Source organism: Colossoma macropomum, unplaced genomic scaffold (assembly GCF_904425465.1).
Source record: "Colossoma macropomum unplaced genomic scaffold, Colossoma_macropomum, whole genome shotgun sequence".
Classification (NCBI taxonomy): Eukaryota; Metazoa; Chordata; class Actinopteri; order Characiformes; family Serrasalmidae; genus Colossoma; species Colossoma macropomum.
Window position 1 is genome coordinate 35,535,851 of NW_023494787.1, and position 17,533 is coordinate 35,553,383.

The window sequence follows — 17,533 nt, forward strand, 5'->3', positions numbered from 1 at the left end:
CACCACTGTTAAGAAATCTGAATTTGTCTGCAATTAAAGTTTCTCTACAATGAACTGTTTCACACAAAACCACTGTGAATTAATTTGTTTACATCTAAATCACTCAGTAGTTTGCTGGGTTTTTTTAATAAAAGCATAGATGCCTTAAATCACTTAAGACATGGCATGGTTGGTTCAGTTATTTAGCCACTAACAATAAGTGCTAAAAACAATCAAGTTCAATGGAAAAAGAGTTACATTATGACATACTTGAATGCACTATGAAATACATTTGTGGTGATACATGAATTTACAACTTCAGTACAATTGTAACTAATGACAAATCTTTTGCTGATGTGCTAAGTAACAAGCTTATCAGCATATTAGCAATGACCTAACAATGACCTAAATTCTCCACCTTCCCTGTGCCTGATACCACAGATCCCACTTTGAGAGATGCTCATGTTCATAAATCGAGGACTAGATATGAGTGACTTCTACTGAAATAAAAGGCCATGTTTCATTACATTATCATCCACACTGCCTTAAAAGGCAGTGAAGGTTGTCAGGAAAACAGTGTCATGATCAGATGCTTCTGAGTAATTGGCTGTGAAGAAGGGTCCTCCCGCCACTTCACAGTATTTGGCAATGTCCTCAGTAGATCTGTCTATATTGGGAACGTGACTCAGAAAAAAAACGTAGATGTATAAAGGACAGAAGAGAAGATCCAGAATTGCTTAGTAGCATTTTGTGTTGACCTGTGTATCACATTCACTGCTATTGTAGGTTAAATGACTTCTCCATGTGTTTTTTCTCAGCAACTTTTGTGAGGTTAGACGATTTACAGGTTGGACATGATTTCCAATTTTTAGAGTTTAGATTCGCTATAGAATTTTGGATTTCCAGCTTTAAATGCATAATACATGCATTTAAAACCGAAATTGATTATCCATCCAGGAAACATCCACACCTCAACTGCACCCAGCCTATCCTAACAGTGTGGCTTTCACATGGATACAAAATAAATATCATTTGAAATCAATAAAGTACTCTACATTTCTGTATTTTGACAAAAACTATTTTTAAAAAATTTGAATGAGATTTTTTCCAATGTCTGTCAAAACCCCCAACAGTTGCTATAATACAGTAGCATAATCTGGTTTATATGCACATATACATAGGCTATACTGACTTTCTTTCACTGAGCTGTTTTCGTAAACTAACTTCTATATGTTCTCAATCCGTTTTTGCATACACCCACTTACATTTTTATTCAAAGATGCCTCAGAATTCAGGGAGAAGAAAAACATCACACAGAGCACAATGTGATTGGTTATTTCTATGATTAATAAACAATTTAGATTTTGGTTCATTTTCATCCATTTCTGTGAATACCACCATGTTCAGGTCTCCTTCAATCAGTCACAGACATGGGAGAGGGTCTGAGGTAAAAATAGACATATTATGAATGAAAACTCCTGTGAATGTTGATTCTGATATTATGGCGTGCTAGTCTAGCATACTAATAGCACAAAACGTTAACTAGCCTGGGATAAGGTTTGCTAATGTCAGCTCTGTGAAACAAGTGTTTCAGAATAAGACCAAAATATTTGGAAATGTTTATAAACAAAAGGGCTGTCAATGGTAGGATTAAAAAAAAGCATTTGTAAACTATGTTATTCTCAGCTATATAAATTTATTTTGTGTTTGTTTTGCTATGTTGTGTAGAAGAGTGTCACAACATTGCAAAACCAAACTATACTAAACTACGGATGTACTTGTTGACTGTATGTGGTAGGCTGGTTGTAGGCTGGTGTGCTTGTTGACTGTATGTGGTAGGGTGCTGGCAGTCAACAAGTAAGTTTATGCTACACCCACTTTTGTTTTATTACTACACCACTGCTGCAAACCAGTGCATTTGTGGGCAGAGCATGTGTAGGGTTATTGTCAGTAAGAATGGGCTAAAAGTAAATGTAGCCTTTAAAACTAAAATAATGGCTTACCACAAGATACTTGAGATGCCTGATTTATAGCTAAAATCAGCCCACCTGTCTTTGACAAATCATACAGGAGGGCCCAAAAAATGAACCAGGAAGGTACAGCTATCGAGTTTGCAATCACAGCAGTGATGTCACACCCCCCACAGCTTTTCCACATGGTGTACATGCGTTAAATCACAGTTCCACTTAAAACGAATGTTGTCCTGTGTCAGCGTTTTGTAGTCTAGAGTGAGGTTTGGTGCTGCAGGCAGAATGTTGAGGTGACAGAAGGATGCATTTTTTTCTTAGCTGGTGGGTATTTCAACAATTCCTAGACAGAATACATAGACTTGTGCCTAGACTGTGAGGGAAAAGTTCAACAGATGACTGGTACTCGCGGAACGAGTAATTTGAGCAGCAGAACAGAGATTTAAATGTCAGTGAAGTGGCCCCAGACCTGATGATATGTTCAGTGGCCCTTCTTTAGACTGACTGATCCAGCTAATGAACAATCAGTGGGGATTAAACGGCCAGTGGTTGTGCTCCAGAGATTTTCTTCCCCTGCATGATCATTAATGTGTTCCTGAGAAGACAGCAGGACAGGACATGCAGCCAGCAGGATAATTACAGAGGAATTTCAGTGCTATGTACCTATGCTCAACAAGCAGACACAGCAGAATGGGGGGTTTCCGATACTGCAACTGCAAATGACACAGGAAGAATAAGTGTGTGTATGTGTGTGTGTGTGTGTGTGTGTGTGTAGTCCGTGTTTCATCTATGACGACTCGTAGTGCAATAAATATGACATTCTCAGAGTTACCGTACAAAGATGAGTTGCTGTAAGTACCATAGTCTAAAAGGAGCATAATGCGTGCAACAATTACATCCTCCCTCTGAAAATCTTTTGCAAAACTAAGGATAGGCCAGGCAGCCTTTGCTTCAGGCCAGTTTACTGACACATACACCTACTTAATACTTCTGAGATCTTACAATTTTTAACTGCCATAAACTTATATTTATTTATATTCAGGTGAAGACCGGAAGCATTTGATAATGCCTGAATGACATCAAGAGCTAAGGGAATCTGGGAAGAGTCCTTAAAAAAGAGTGATGTCATCGACCAGTTGCCTTAGGATAATTTGCCTTCTAACAATGTTAATACCTTTCAAATAGCTGGTTTTCAAAGGTGTTAATACCTTTCAAATATGTGTTCTCCATAAACACTGAATGAGTATCATCTATAATGCTGTGAAGAACTGCCTTTAAACGGTGAGCAAACATCAATAGCCAAAACATTTATAATCAACAATGCTAACATTACACAGCAAAAAAACACATCTGATAAATCAAGTGAGTGACTTGTGACTTGACTTTACATCTGATAAATCTTAACAGTATGACCTTTCACACCCATACAGAATTATCATTTGAAACAATGATGATTTACACATTTTGAGAAGTATCTGAGACCAGGTATTGGTATTGGGTTGAGCACTTAAAATTGGATCAGATATCAGAGGGAACAAAAGAATGAATCTGATCCAATTCTATAACAAATCTGTCCTGAAATAGCTTATACTGAAAGTGTGTGATGCAGTCTTAGCTGTGTTTTCTGACTGTAGTGTAGTAGAGTATTTGAGTACTAGATGCTCATCTCTTGAAAATAGGCTTTTATAGAAAAAATGTTGGATCAGTATGAGTATTGGAAAAGTGTGGTTTCGTGCCCTCTTTAGGATATTTAAATTGTCCCTTGAGCTGTAGGCTGACTTTACTCCGTAAACTTCCATGCAACCAAAATGCACATTTTTAATTTTGTCACCTCCTGAGTCAGGACAACAAACAACAGTTTGTCGAAGCTAACGTTTCTGTAACCAGCTGCGTTAACTAGCCAGCTAACGCTAACAGCTTTTTAAATGGCTGCTCATGCTAGCATTTATTCTTCTTTAGCCTGCTGTTAACTGATTTACATAGATTAGATTATTTACATAAATAGATAGATTAATCTTCTCTTGATCTCCCCTAATTTTACACACAGCTCAGGTTCATGTGGGATCCAAAGGATGAAATTTATTACAGAAGGGGAGAATGAGACACAGTACGTGATTCGACTTGTGCTTCTAGGATAGCATGAGTGAGCCATCAAGTAGGCTAAAGCTAGCTACTTTAACATCAATTTACAAAGACTGAACATAGATAAAAAAAAACTCAAATATATAGTGTAGAACCCTGGATTCATAAATAAATGACAGCTATAGCAACAATAGCAATGACAGCTGGAAAATGCAATGATGATAAAATATACTATGTGTGTATATTACACCTTGCAAATGGCTTTATAGTGAGAATGATGTGCTATGTCAAAACATACAAGCTGCTAATGTGTGTCATAATCTACTGAAGTAATTGAACTCACAACATGAAAGCTTCACTGTGTAAAGCCAGCCTAAGGCTAGGCCTAATGTATACTACTATGTATATCTACTATGTAGATTAATTATGCATGTAGGTGAATGTGTAACTTTTCCTACTCAGCATGTAAACATCTCCGGTTAATGTTCCTGTGCGGGGATAATGCTTGTATCCAGGGCTAGAATTACACTTGCAGTGAAGGCCAGTTGTCTCTTAAACTCCAAGGCTGGGCCTGATGTATGCTTTCTAGATGAATTATTCATGTAGATGGATATGTAACTTTTCCTACTCAGTATAACATAAACACTTCCAATTAATGTTCCTACGCTTTCTTGTCCATTACAGAAATAACAAAAGACGGTCTGACCTAATGGCTATATAGAATTTCCACCAAGTCACTGTTTCCCTCTGTGGGTGTGGAGAAGTTGCAGTGAGCACTCTTTAACCGCAAAGAACAGATTCAAACTTGAGACGAGTATTGAACAGCTGATTTGAAAAGTAGGCCATAGTGTCATTACTTAAGTTTATCTTATTCCGGCTTTTTGCCCCTCTGTTCATTAAAACGTGGACCTAAGACAGAATATCTGTTTTGTTATATCCAAGATCATTAGATATTTTTATTTTTTTTATACATACAAAACAATTTTTGGATAAGCATGTTTATGAGCAGAGGCCTGGTTGTGCTGTTTTAACAACTAAGTATTGAATTTATGTGCTAGTCCTCTAAGGATAATAGCTAAGGAAAATATGGGCTTCTTGGCGGATATGCAAACTCTGCACTTCAGTCATAATAGCTCATGTACAAGGAGGGTGTAAGATTATTTTTAGTTCAAAAGAGATGAACATGAAAACAAGATTTTTGAAAGCATAAGCAGATGCATATCCCTGATACAGTTCACTTCTATATATAGTCATATGTGGAGTTTTGTGCCTCCCTGGTCAAATTACATGTTTTGTTTAACTTCTTGAGTTAAATTCTCAACAACAGTTGAATAATTAATGTCATTGAACAGACTAAGCTCAGTAAAATAGATTTTATATGCCTTTATCAACACTGTTCTATCTCTTCTAGGTTCATTCTTCTGCTCTCTGCCATGCTTTGTTGTTCTCCCTGCTAGCTTTATTGTAATCCTGGTAGCTTTATAGTAGCCCTGATTTGAAGTTTCCAAACCTGAGTTTCGATTTGTCTTATAGGCCACTGGTATACATGCAGTGCGAGATGACGCAGAAAGCAAAGAGATTTTTCACTCAGGCTTTTTCTGGCTAAAGAGTTTGCCATTTTAAGCCTGTAGCTCAGACAGTGACACATCTTACATTACTGATAGTTTTCAAAAAACTATTGCATACATCAAGACACCGTGAGTCACTGAGATGTGGATTTTCATGGCCACACCTTAAAGCTGCACTACATAGGAATTTGGAGACCTCACTGGTGGAAATATGTAACTGTATATATGTAACTGTAATGTTGGTTGTGCTTTGGTAGCCCACAAGTGGATAAATCTGATGTTTGCAAGCGCGTTGAAAGAAAAACGAAAGAGAACTCAGAGAAAACTTGCTGAAAGACATGTCTTCTGGAGATGTACATGAAATGTCTACTGTTGTCATCATATCTTCAACAGCATAATGTTGCTTTTGCATCTGAGATCTATTGAGCTGAACCCTCTTTTTGAGCTTGTGCGTGTGATGTTAATACGTAAATGCGTATGATGCAGTTCAGAAAACTTGCATGAAATCTGACCTGACCTGGGGTCACAATGTCAACAACTCAAATATAACCATTTTATTTCGATATAAAAATGACCGGTGAATCAACATATGTCTTTTGAGTTTTATATGTCGTGATGATGATTCGAAAATAGCGCTAAATCCAAAAATGAAAACATTTTGCCTTAGAACACGAATGGATTTAAAAGATATGTTGTAGGCCCAAATGTTATTGCAAAACTATTGTAAAACAGTGTCTCAGGCATCAGACAATGCATTTATGACCATAACTTTCTGTGCAGGTGCATTTAGAGGCATTAAACTCAGACGTCTGGTTCCTATCACCGCAACTGTGAGCAATTCTGACTTATCTTGTCTCTCTAGAATGAAGCATTTCACATCAAACCACTTTAAATGACTTTGTTTATTCCTTAAAGTTTTAATTATGCAGATGCTTTGAAGAACTGCTGGAATTCCCTTTTAAGATGACAGTGAAAATACCTGCTTTTAGGTTTGGGTTTATGGAATCTTCTAGTGCTGGGGTGAACTGCATTTTAATGATTTCTTTTCAGTTTCTGCCTGACACTGAAAAGGTCACCCTAAAAGTACAAGTTCAATCTGGAGCTTGTTTAATTATCAGAGTATGTGTAAAAATACATTGTTATAGCTGCTTTCTGGAATAATGCTGAATCAAGTGAGTATTGCATGTTCTGGGATTTAATTATCATGTTATCATGTCAGATAGTAGTGACATACCAACACTGGATAACTTTTTGATAAAACAAATATGAAACAGCTATACATTCTCAGAAATAAAGGTACGAAAGAGTGGTACCCCTCTTGTCACTGGGGTGGTACCCTCAAAGGTACAACTCAGTATCTATAGTCAAGGAACATATTTTCTAAGCTGTACTGACTCCACACACCCCATCTCACCTCCAAGCTTTTTATTCTGTTGTTGTGTTTTAAAAACAGAAGGTACAAATATGTACTTTTCACCTAGAAAAACATATTTAAGGTACACAATTAGACCTTAAAACCACTGTTGTACCTTTGAGGGTACATTTATATTGTTTGTACCTGGATGAATGACAAATATGCCTGCACAGTACCTTTATTTCTAACAGTGTAGAAGGGAATCATACTCAAGAAGGTGTGTACTAGAGCAGAATACTTGTGTGCTACTTTACACTCATGCAAAGAGTGGAATTAATCCAGTCATTTGAATAGTAAATGACTTCACCAGTTCTTCCAAAAAATAAGACCTCTTACTACATGGAGACACACCCTTAATAGTAAGCCAGATATTTTCAGCTTTGCTGTTTATTCACAAAAAGCTTGTATGTCAGAACAAGTAAATGTAAGGATGATGAAATATTTCGACTAGTCATCAAGTTCCAATGGACTGTGTGTGGCTCCAGACATTCATTTCTGTATAATGTACACAGTGATATGTGTTTAAAATGTTTGAGTGTAGACAAATATGTTACTTTTCAATGCTTTTTCCTGTTTATTTTCTCTTTTTTAATGAAACCCCCTTAAATAGCATATAGTTATGATTTTTTTACATCTTATTATTCTGTTATTAGTTTTACAGGTGCCATGACATAAAGGCCATAAATGGTGCCTGTTAAGGAAACCCCAACCTTAACGCTACACCGTTTTGTATTTTGTTTTTTTACCCAAGGTCCACAGGGGGGTTATGTACCAAAAACAGACATTGTCCATTTTTATAAGACTGTTTTCCAACTTCTCTTTGTCCCTCAAAATTAAATATACCACACAGAAAGTTTTGTTACTCTGCCTTTAAGAATGATGTATGTAAATGGATTCTGTCATTGAACTTCAGCTTGACTGGGCAGGAAATGTAATCTGAATAGGCGCATATGCTGACAGGCCACTTCATTCAGGCCACACCTTGTATCTACACTCATTGTCCATGCAAGTACAAACTGTTGTCCATCTGTTTTTCGGCAGATTTTGTTGCCCCTTTTACCCTGTTCTTCAGTGGTAAGGACCCCCACAGGACCACCACAGAGCAGGTATTATTTGGGTGGTGGATCATTCTCAGTACTGCAGGGACACTGACATGGTGGTGTGTTAGTGTGTGTTGTGCTGGTATGTGCATTGCACAATGCAGCGCTGATGGAGTGTTTAAACACTTCAGTGTCACTGCTGGACTGAGAATAGTCCACCAGCAAAAAATGCTCAGTCAGTCAGCGTCCTGTGGGCAGCGTCCTGTGACCACTAATGAAGGATGAAATACAGAATAATCAACACAAACTGTGCAGCAACTGATGAGCTACTGTCTCTGACTTTACATCTCCAAGGTGGATCAAAAAGGTAGTTATGTCTAATAGAGTGGACAGTGAGTGGACACAGTGTTAAAAAACTCCAGCAGCACTGCTGTGTGCAATCCACTCATACCAGCACAACACACACTAACACACCACTACCATGGTATTAATAATGTCAACAATAAAAACTGTCAACAAATGTTTCAGCTTCAATTTTCTGTTTACATTTTCAAAGTGATGTGAGTTAACAACTTCACCTGAAAAGGGCAGCATTTCACATATAATGTTTTGCCTATGTGAGCAGATTCAAAAGGAAAAAGAATAGTTATGGCTGAAAGTTAAAGCAGCACTTTGGTTTAGTAATATTTTTTGCTTAAATTGAAAGGAATAACATCACTGAATCAGAAGGAAAAAAGCTACTACATATTAAATTGTGGTGTCTGTGCACTACTGTGAGTTGTCCTGTAGAGGCTGAAATAATTTAAAGGTCAGAGGACTTCACGGGAGTTCCACTCCATACATCTGTATGTATTCACATCACACACTCAGAGTCAAAAAGAAAGTCTGGCTTAATGTTCAGATCTCAAATGGAGCATTATACTGTTTAAGATATGATAACAATAGTTGATAATTCCTTCCCATCCTCAGAAGGCACATCCTACATACAAAAGGTCTTGACTGAGATCTCTTCGAATACTCTTTTAGAGCACTTGCAAACGTCGGATTCATCTGCTCATGGGAGTCCGAAGCACAACCGACATCACAAAATGTTCTTCCACGTGTTGCATGCAATAAGACATTTCCACCAGACAGGTCTCCAAATACCTAAATCTTACATAGTTCAGCTTGAAAAAAATTAAGTAAGATCTGGGAGTATTTCCTTAAAATGAAAGATGAAGTAGTCACACACATGCACAACCTTGGCTTAGTTTTCTTTAAAAGCACAAAGTTACCTTTGACCACCAGAAAAGAAAACATGCTAATGTTAATTCTGAAGCAGCAGAACGGTGAGTAAATGGCAGCTTTTATTTCGCGCTGACATTCTGTCAAATTGAACAAGAATTAGCTAACATTACCTGTACGAAAAAGCTCCTTATGTTACATTCTTAAAGTTAGTCTCTGGAATTTTCTAATTCCTGTCAGTTTCTGTTAATTAGAAGTATTTAGCAGGTATTCAAAAATGCTCTTTGGCAGCTTGTCCTGTCACAGCTGGCTAATTAGCTTAAAGTAAAGTCATTATGTAAACATTTTAAAGGTTTCACATGAAAAAAATGGCACCCACTTGTCCTGGAAACCTATTCACTATTAGTGTGTCTAGTGAACTAGCATGTTAAATGATGCTAAAGTCCTAATCAGTGGTCACAGGACGCTGCTCACAGGACATTGTTGGCTGGATGTTTTTGGTCAGTGGACTATTCTCAGTCTAGCAATGACACTGTTTAAAAACTCCAACTGCTGTGTCAGATCCACTCGTACCAGTGCAACTTATACTAACACATCACCGCAACATCAGTGTCACATGGATGGGGTATAAAAATATGTTATGGGGTTAGGCTAACCTTCTAGCAGGCCAAATAAAACATCACTCATTACCTTTGAGATGAGAGCAAAAGTGATACAACTCTCCTCAGTCTCTCCTAGTTACTGAAGAATTTGTAGTAGTTACTGTATAATGATCTGAAGATTAACAGCTGAATAATAAAAACTGAGTATAAGGGTTTAATAAATGGGTGTTTTTGAGGAAAAGAGGCAAAGAGAGAGGTGGATATGAGGTGGTAAACACTATTTGAACCACAAATATGCTTTCAAGCCAGCGTAATGGTTTTACTGAGAGCCACAGATACGCATGTCCTATCAAATCAAACTTTCCAAGATGGACACATTGCATGAACACATTGATGCATAACACTGTGGCATGAACGGATATGAGAAAACACAGCTTCCTTCTTGCGAACCAACTGCGAAACCCATTCACATGCATGTTTATGCATGTGGTATTCATTTCCTGTGTGTTGTGTGGTGGGTATTTGTCTACTTGGGCACAGACAGGGCTATTGGTCATGTTTCATAGCAGCTGAACTGTGGAAATGAGAGTGTGGTTTGGAAAGTCTCATTCTCACTTTCACATGCACGGAACCAAAAAGCAACTTCTGTGCTACTGTGCATTGATTTTGATCAGTGACCGATTGACCTACATGAAAATAAAGCATCTATTGTGGACGTATCTACCGTGGAAGTATTGTTCATATGTTTAAACACCAACTGAGAATGAAAATTAGATGAACATTAGCCATTTGGCTAAATCTGATACAGTCTGACATGTGAAATTATGATGCTAATTACTCTTTTCATGTGGTCTTTTTGTGTACCTGCATACATCTCTGTGTGTCTGTGTCTGATCTTTTCACCTAGAAAATAGTTTAACAAAAGCATTAATATTAAACAGGTCTTGCTGGACCTCCACTTGATTCTCACAGTTATAGAAACATGATTACGTGTGCACCTAGGGAGTGGCAATTCAATCCCAGAGGGATTACACATTAACATAGCGTAACAGAGCTACATTAACAGTAAAAGGTGGGGCTCAGTGTCTTGTGTCAATTTAAAGAGGCCATAGCGCCATCACCTGACCCCCATTCATTACTACACACTTAGCTTTGAAGGGGAATTCCACTGATTTTTCAAAATATCTGCATAATTAAATGGTTAAGATGTAAACAATGTCATTCAGAGTGGTGTGGTGTGAAACTCACCAGTCTAGATAAATGTACAAAGTCAGAATTGTTCACTTGTAATAAGAGCCAGATGTCTAAAGCAACTAAAAGCTTCCTCAAAGAAAGCTATTGAAATTGTTATGAATATGCTGCCTGATGTATGAGACTTATTTATATATTAGTTGTGGGATAAAATCTTGAAACATATTTTTAATACATGCAGGGCGGAGGGGTACATCTAGAGTGTTGTAAGGAAAAATAGTGCCCAAAGAAAACGAAATTTTATTATAATTATTAACAGAAGGTTGTAGATTCACTGGTCATTTTGGATAGTAAATAAAATGGCCATATTTGTGCTGTAGACATTGTGACCCCTGGTTCCTATCAGCACCACTGTAAAGAAATCAGAGTTTACATCGCAACCATTACATGGTGTCTTGATCAGGACTGTGTGGGTCTTTCAGGCCTCAAGGTGATTGACAGTTCTGTAGCCATGGCAACATAAACACCCAACAACAGTACAGTTAAGCCTAAGCCTAAACCTGACAGGAACAGGCTTTGAATCTGTGCACGATATCGGATTACAGAGGTGACGCTGGAGGACAACTTGGTCCCATGCAAGACACGTCCAACAGAGGAACTGCAAAATCTCCACAAAACGAACAACATTGTTATTCCTGCAATACCCTATAGCTAACAGTGGGAAAGGAAATGAGTTGATAGCTCCTAGACATGTTTGATGTCTGAAGTTTGCAACAGAGCTATGAGGCTAATGTAACTAATAACTAAAGAGGTCACCCACAATCTTTTAGCCTTGTAGCTCCACAGCAAAACTAAAGAAGCTCCAGAGAATAAACATGTCTTGGCGTTTGGGGTAAATTTTTGGGGAAACTTGTAAATTGTAAATTCAATTTTGTGGTGAATTACCAAGGTGGGCGTTACAGACACCTTGGCAAATGTTCAGAGCGCTGTAGTGAAACTGCACTTTTGTTTTAGTGTTAGCTGAGCTTGACAATCTGGGCAAAGGATTCTCTGAATTTACAAGAGGCAAACAACCACTAAGCTGCCCAGCACTTGCACTCCTGTTGCTCTCAGCCTAACAAAAACATGCACATTTATTCAGTCATGCAGATACTGATAACCATGTCTTGCTTATGTGTTTCATACATCTTTTGTTTGGCCCTGTTGTAGAAGGTAAAGAACAACTGTCTACGTAATTACAAATGTCAAGGCCATCATTTTGCATTATATCACTTACATATGTAGCGTATTCACACAGACTAACATTACCAACACAGGGTCAAAGATAACATAACAGCATTAACATCAGTTGCAATTTATCATAACAGCTGAGGAGATATGTGACGGAATCTGTGATTACTCTTATTGCTTTTCCTCACTGAATTTGTCATATTCATTGCCTAATGATGTGGACAAAGAACATGTTGGTACAAGTATTTTGTCTCTAAATTGCTTACGGTTACAGGATGACATCCAGGACTTACATTAAAGTCAAAACTACTAGCAATCTTTAACATGCATGTTCTACTTCAGTTTATTTCTGCTTTTTTTAGTGAGCTCACCTTTTTACCTGAAATCTCTGAAGTATCCTGAGCTTAAATAGATGCTGTTCCACTTAAAAAGTAATTTTTCAGATGAACATGGCCAGTGATCCAAGACTCATATATTAACTTGATTAATATGAGTTTATTCAGATTATTTTAGCTCATTCAGCTGTTTTGTAGAGCTTTGCAAGACTAATGTTTTGGCACTGGGACACAATATGTAGATGAATCAATGTGGACTGTTTCATTTAGAAATCAGTTGAGGGGAAACTCCCTGTTCAGCAGCCCCTGACACCAAGATGGTACCTTACAAGGCTTACTGTGGACATCAGCTGGGTAGACTGGCACACATGACAAAAGTTCCCAAATATAGAGTACTGTGCAAAAAAGACCACAATCCATGTCTTTAATTTCCAGTCAAAATTAAGTACAAGTTATCCATTTTCTGGGAATCAGGGAAACAGAAAACATATATTTAACAAAAAATTACACAGAAGCATTAACAAAAAGTATACGATTCATTTTTTAGTGTTTTCAGTGTATGCCCGCTTTGCCTTTATTACAGCTTCCATTCTTTTTAGAAGACTTACTTTCAAAGAAATCTGAAGGGATATTTTTCACACCTCTACAAGTTCAGTCTTAGAAGTTGGTTGCATCTTCTTCTTCTCACAATCCAAGTAATCCCAAATCAATAATGTTGAGGTCTGGAATAATGGGGAGGTCAGTCCATTGTTCTGTGAACTCCAGGCCACAGCACTGCAGACTTCAGTGTAACATTACCAACACAGGCTTGAAGATAACATCATATCATTAACATCAGCTGCTATTTTAATCTGTCATTGCTCTGTGCTCTCAATGCTTTATGCTTTCCTCACTGAATGTGTCATTTTCATTGCTTAATGATGGGGACAACAAATATTTTAGTAATCATGGTTGAAATTGGTTAGATGAGACTTTTACATTCATGCTATTTGTTTGCTAAATATTTAACTAGCAATCTTTAATGTAGATGTTTTTCTACTTCATTTTATATTGATTTCTAGTCACACGTACCAAGCATCAGCTAGAGGTATTAAGTCCCCTTGCTTTGGGCTGTGGAGCAGTGGAGTATTGGAGCTTCATTCTATACCTTTGGGTGAGTTGGAGTGTAGTGATCACTAATCATCCAACATCACTATCATTAATGCTCTTGTGGCTGAATGCAATCAAATCCTCACAGCAGTGTTCTAATATCTAGTGTCGAGCCTTCTCAGAAGAGTAGAGGCTGTTACTGCAGCAAAGAGGGGGAAAAATCCCTATTAATACCCTTAATTTCAGTAGAAACATTGGATGAGCAGGTGTCCACGAACTTTTGGGCATTCAGTGTTCCAGCAATTATTTTTTTGGTATATTTTGAATTTTAGATTTGCTACTTTGTTTCCACTACATAAATATTGCCATCTCTGGTGGAATGGAATAGAATGGAATGATGAAAAGAAATGAACAGCTAGTAACCAGGAGTGAATTCATTCATTAGAAATACCTCTATTAGCAGCAGGAAATGTAAAGTACACTACAAATAATACAATACAATTGAGCATTTTGTATAATTAAGACCATATTTAAGAATCCTCTGGCTTTCTTTACAATAGCATAGGCCTATACAATTGTAAAGACAAGTTAAACACTTTATTTACATCTCTGTAGTCCAGTGGTCCAGATAGGCTCCTCAGCAAAATCGTCCTCTTAAAGTATGTTTTACTTGATTTGATAATTAAGTTAAGATATTTGCTTAACCTATTATTATTCAGCATTCTTTAAAAAGTAGCTTTCTCATTTGATACAAACAGGGATTGTCATTGTCCACTTTGAGTGGGTTTAGACTTGGCAAGAGCTTTTACTTTACAGTCTTGTATGTCATCCAGTTTTGTGGTCAGTCCTAATGTGAGCTAAAAGCACTCATCCCATCCAGATCTCATCCCATTAGCAATCTCATTCAAGAGCAACTGTTTTAGGCATTTCAGTAGGCCTCTTCCGACTCTAAGCACATTTACAGATTGAAAACCTGCTTCAGAAATGCTAAACATTTCTTTGGAGGTCAGCCAGTTCCCAAGTGCAAATTAGCATTCCTTTTCAGATCTGCACAGGGAAGCATGTAGAGAAACCTGCACGCACATTCAGAATGCAGCGGATAATTATGCTGTAATTATGAAAGGCAAAGGGCTAAAATTCACCTCTCATTCTTTCACAGAGGCTTCTCAGGTTGTAGTGGGACTGGGACTTTAGAACATGTTTGGTTTAGCCTTTACGCACGCATCAACTAAACCGCTTATCCTTCTGGGTCGCGGTGGGGTGCTGGAGCCTATTCCAGCTGTCATTGGGCGGAAGGCCGGATACACCCTGGACAGGTTGCCAGTCCATCGCAGGGCAGACAGACAGACATACACCTTCACACACTCATTCACACCTAGGGGCAATTCAGCATGTCCAATCAGCCTGACTACATGTCTTTGGACTGTGGGAGGAAACTGGAGTACCCGGAGGAAACTCACGCAGACACGGGGAGAACAGGCAAACTCCACGCAGAAAGGACCCTGGTCGCCCGGCTGGGAATCCAACCCAGGCCATTCTTGCTGTAAGGCAACAGCGCTACACACTGCGCCACCGTGCCGCCCGGTTTAGCCTTTAATACTTACAAAATATTTTTAAAAAGGTTGCATGGTCCACTTAGAAAAGTGATTACCATTCACCACTGAATTGAAGGGCAGCATCCACTGTCCAACACTGCACCCTTGTGGAGAAACCCCTGCACTACATTAAAGATTCAATCAGACTGTGCAGTAGTGGTGAACTTGTGGGTGCTCAACACATAACTGCATAAAGTCATACACATTTAAAAAGATGGTTCTTCAACTTTTGTTTAGTGAAGGCAATGGCTGTATTTAGAATCATCATTTATATATAGAATCATTTCATGCTTAAACTCTTTTTTTTGCATAGTAAAATGATTCTTCAGAATGATGAAGAATATGTTGTATATGGTTCTATATAGAATATTGTTGAAAATGGTTCTGTATAGCACCACAAAAGGGTTTTGCTATTGTTATGATGTCAAGCTTGTAACGATAGAAGAACACTTTTTGGTGCTATACAGAACCATTTTCAAAAAGGGGTTAGGAGAAAAAAAACAAGATACAATATGTGCGCTGCTGCCAGTCACCCTGTAAACCTGAAATAATAATTTAATTACTGTTTAATTAAGTCAGATGTCGGGTCAGATTTAACATCATACTGATAAAAATATGATGGCATTAGTAGATAATTCACTTACAACCTCTGGAAGACACGTTCTTCACCAAGTTTTGACTGAGTTGTCTTTGTATTCTCTCTCAGCACGCTTGCAAATGTCGATCACAAGTTGCCACCAGAGATGTCTCCAAATCCCCAGATCTTACATAGTGCAGCTTTACAATACAACTAAACTTCAAAACCCAATCATGTAATTAGTGCAAGTAAAGGTAGCGATACGACAAAAATATTTTTAAAGTTTTAAGGATACACAATATGCCACAATATTTATTGCTATTATATCTGATCAGATGGAATGGACAACTTAGTGCAACATTTAAATATACTGTCAACATTTAAAAATACTGTCAAAAACTATGAATATAATGATTTGCATTCAATATTTTACATACTACACTGCTCTACATCCTTTTAAGTAGCACCAATTGTGCTCTCACCAGTTGTGAACTTTGAGAAATGTCTTGACTGTGACTGAACAATCAGAAGTGATCAAATACTAAGAAAGGCTTAAAGCCAGCACACCCTAACAAGAAACAAACTAAACCCTGTATGAAAAACAACAGCAGAGCTAAAGAGTCCTTATGTTTGTGTGCAGTGTGTTTCTTTTTTTTGCACTAAAAGCAGCTAGTAAATTTGTGGTGGGAGTACAGCAGACTGTGGGTACTTCCTCTGCATTTACAACAACAAACCACATGAGTTTTCACTCTACATTACTTTATATGCATAGGCTAATATGCAGCACATAGTGCTTAAGACAAAAAGCTTACATGAAATGAAAAATATGTTTTTATATTTTAATAATAATGTAAATGTAAATTAAAGCTGCATTATGTGTGTAATTTTTAAAATTGTAAATCTCCCCTGTATATATATTTTTTTTGTCAAATTGGAAGTAAGGAAGAAAAAAACAAGCTAAAATAGGGTGTTCATGCAGTACTGTGAGTTGTGAGTTGTTACCCTGTAAAGACTGAAATAATCATTTTAGAACCAGAGGTGTTGGGTTGGATTTTCAGACCATGTCATGCATCTTTACATATCAATGTCACACACACAGGCTCAAAAAGAAGGCCTGGCTTGATGTTTAAGTCTGTTTATACTGATGAAGATATGACGGCAATGGTAGAAAATTCATCTACATGAAGACCTGTCCTTCACCAAGTTTTGACCGAGTTCTCTTTGAATAGTTTTTTGACACTCATGCGATTATCAGATTCATCCGCTCGGGGGGTCAAAAGCACAACTAATGTTACAAAATGTTCCTCTGCATGTTGCATGCAACTGAACATTTCCACCAAATAGGTCTCCAAATCCCCAAGTATTACATAGTGCAGCTTTAAAAGAATTGAATTTCAATTATTAAAAACGTTGATTACAGAAAAAAACACCCAGATGTTTAATTTTTGGTTGATTTGCTGTTGATGTTTCCATTAAAGTAATCAAAGGCAACAACTGTGTTTTTCAGTCTAGGATTTTTACATTTTGATGTATGCCTTTACACTATTATGCAGCATTTTTCAGTAACTGTTCCCAACACAACATTCATCCATCATCTAAACTGCTTATCCTTCTGGGTCACGGTGGGGTGCTGGAGCCTA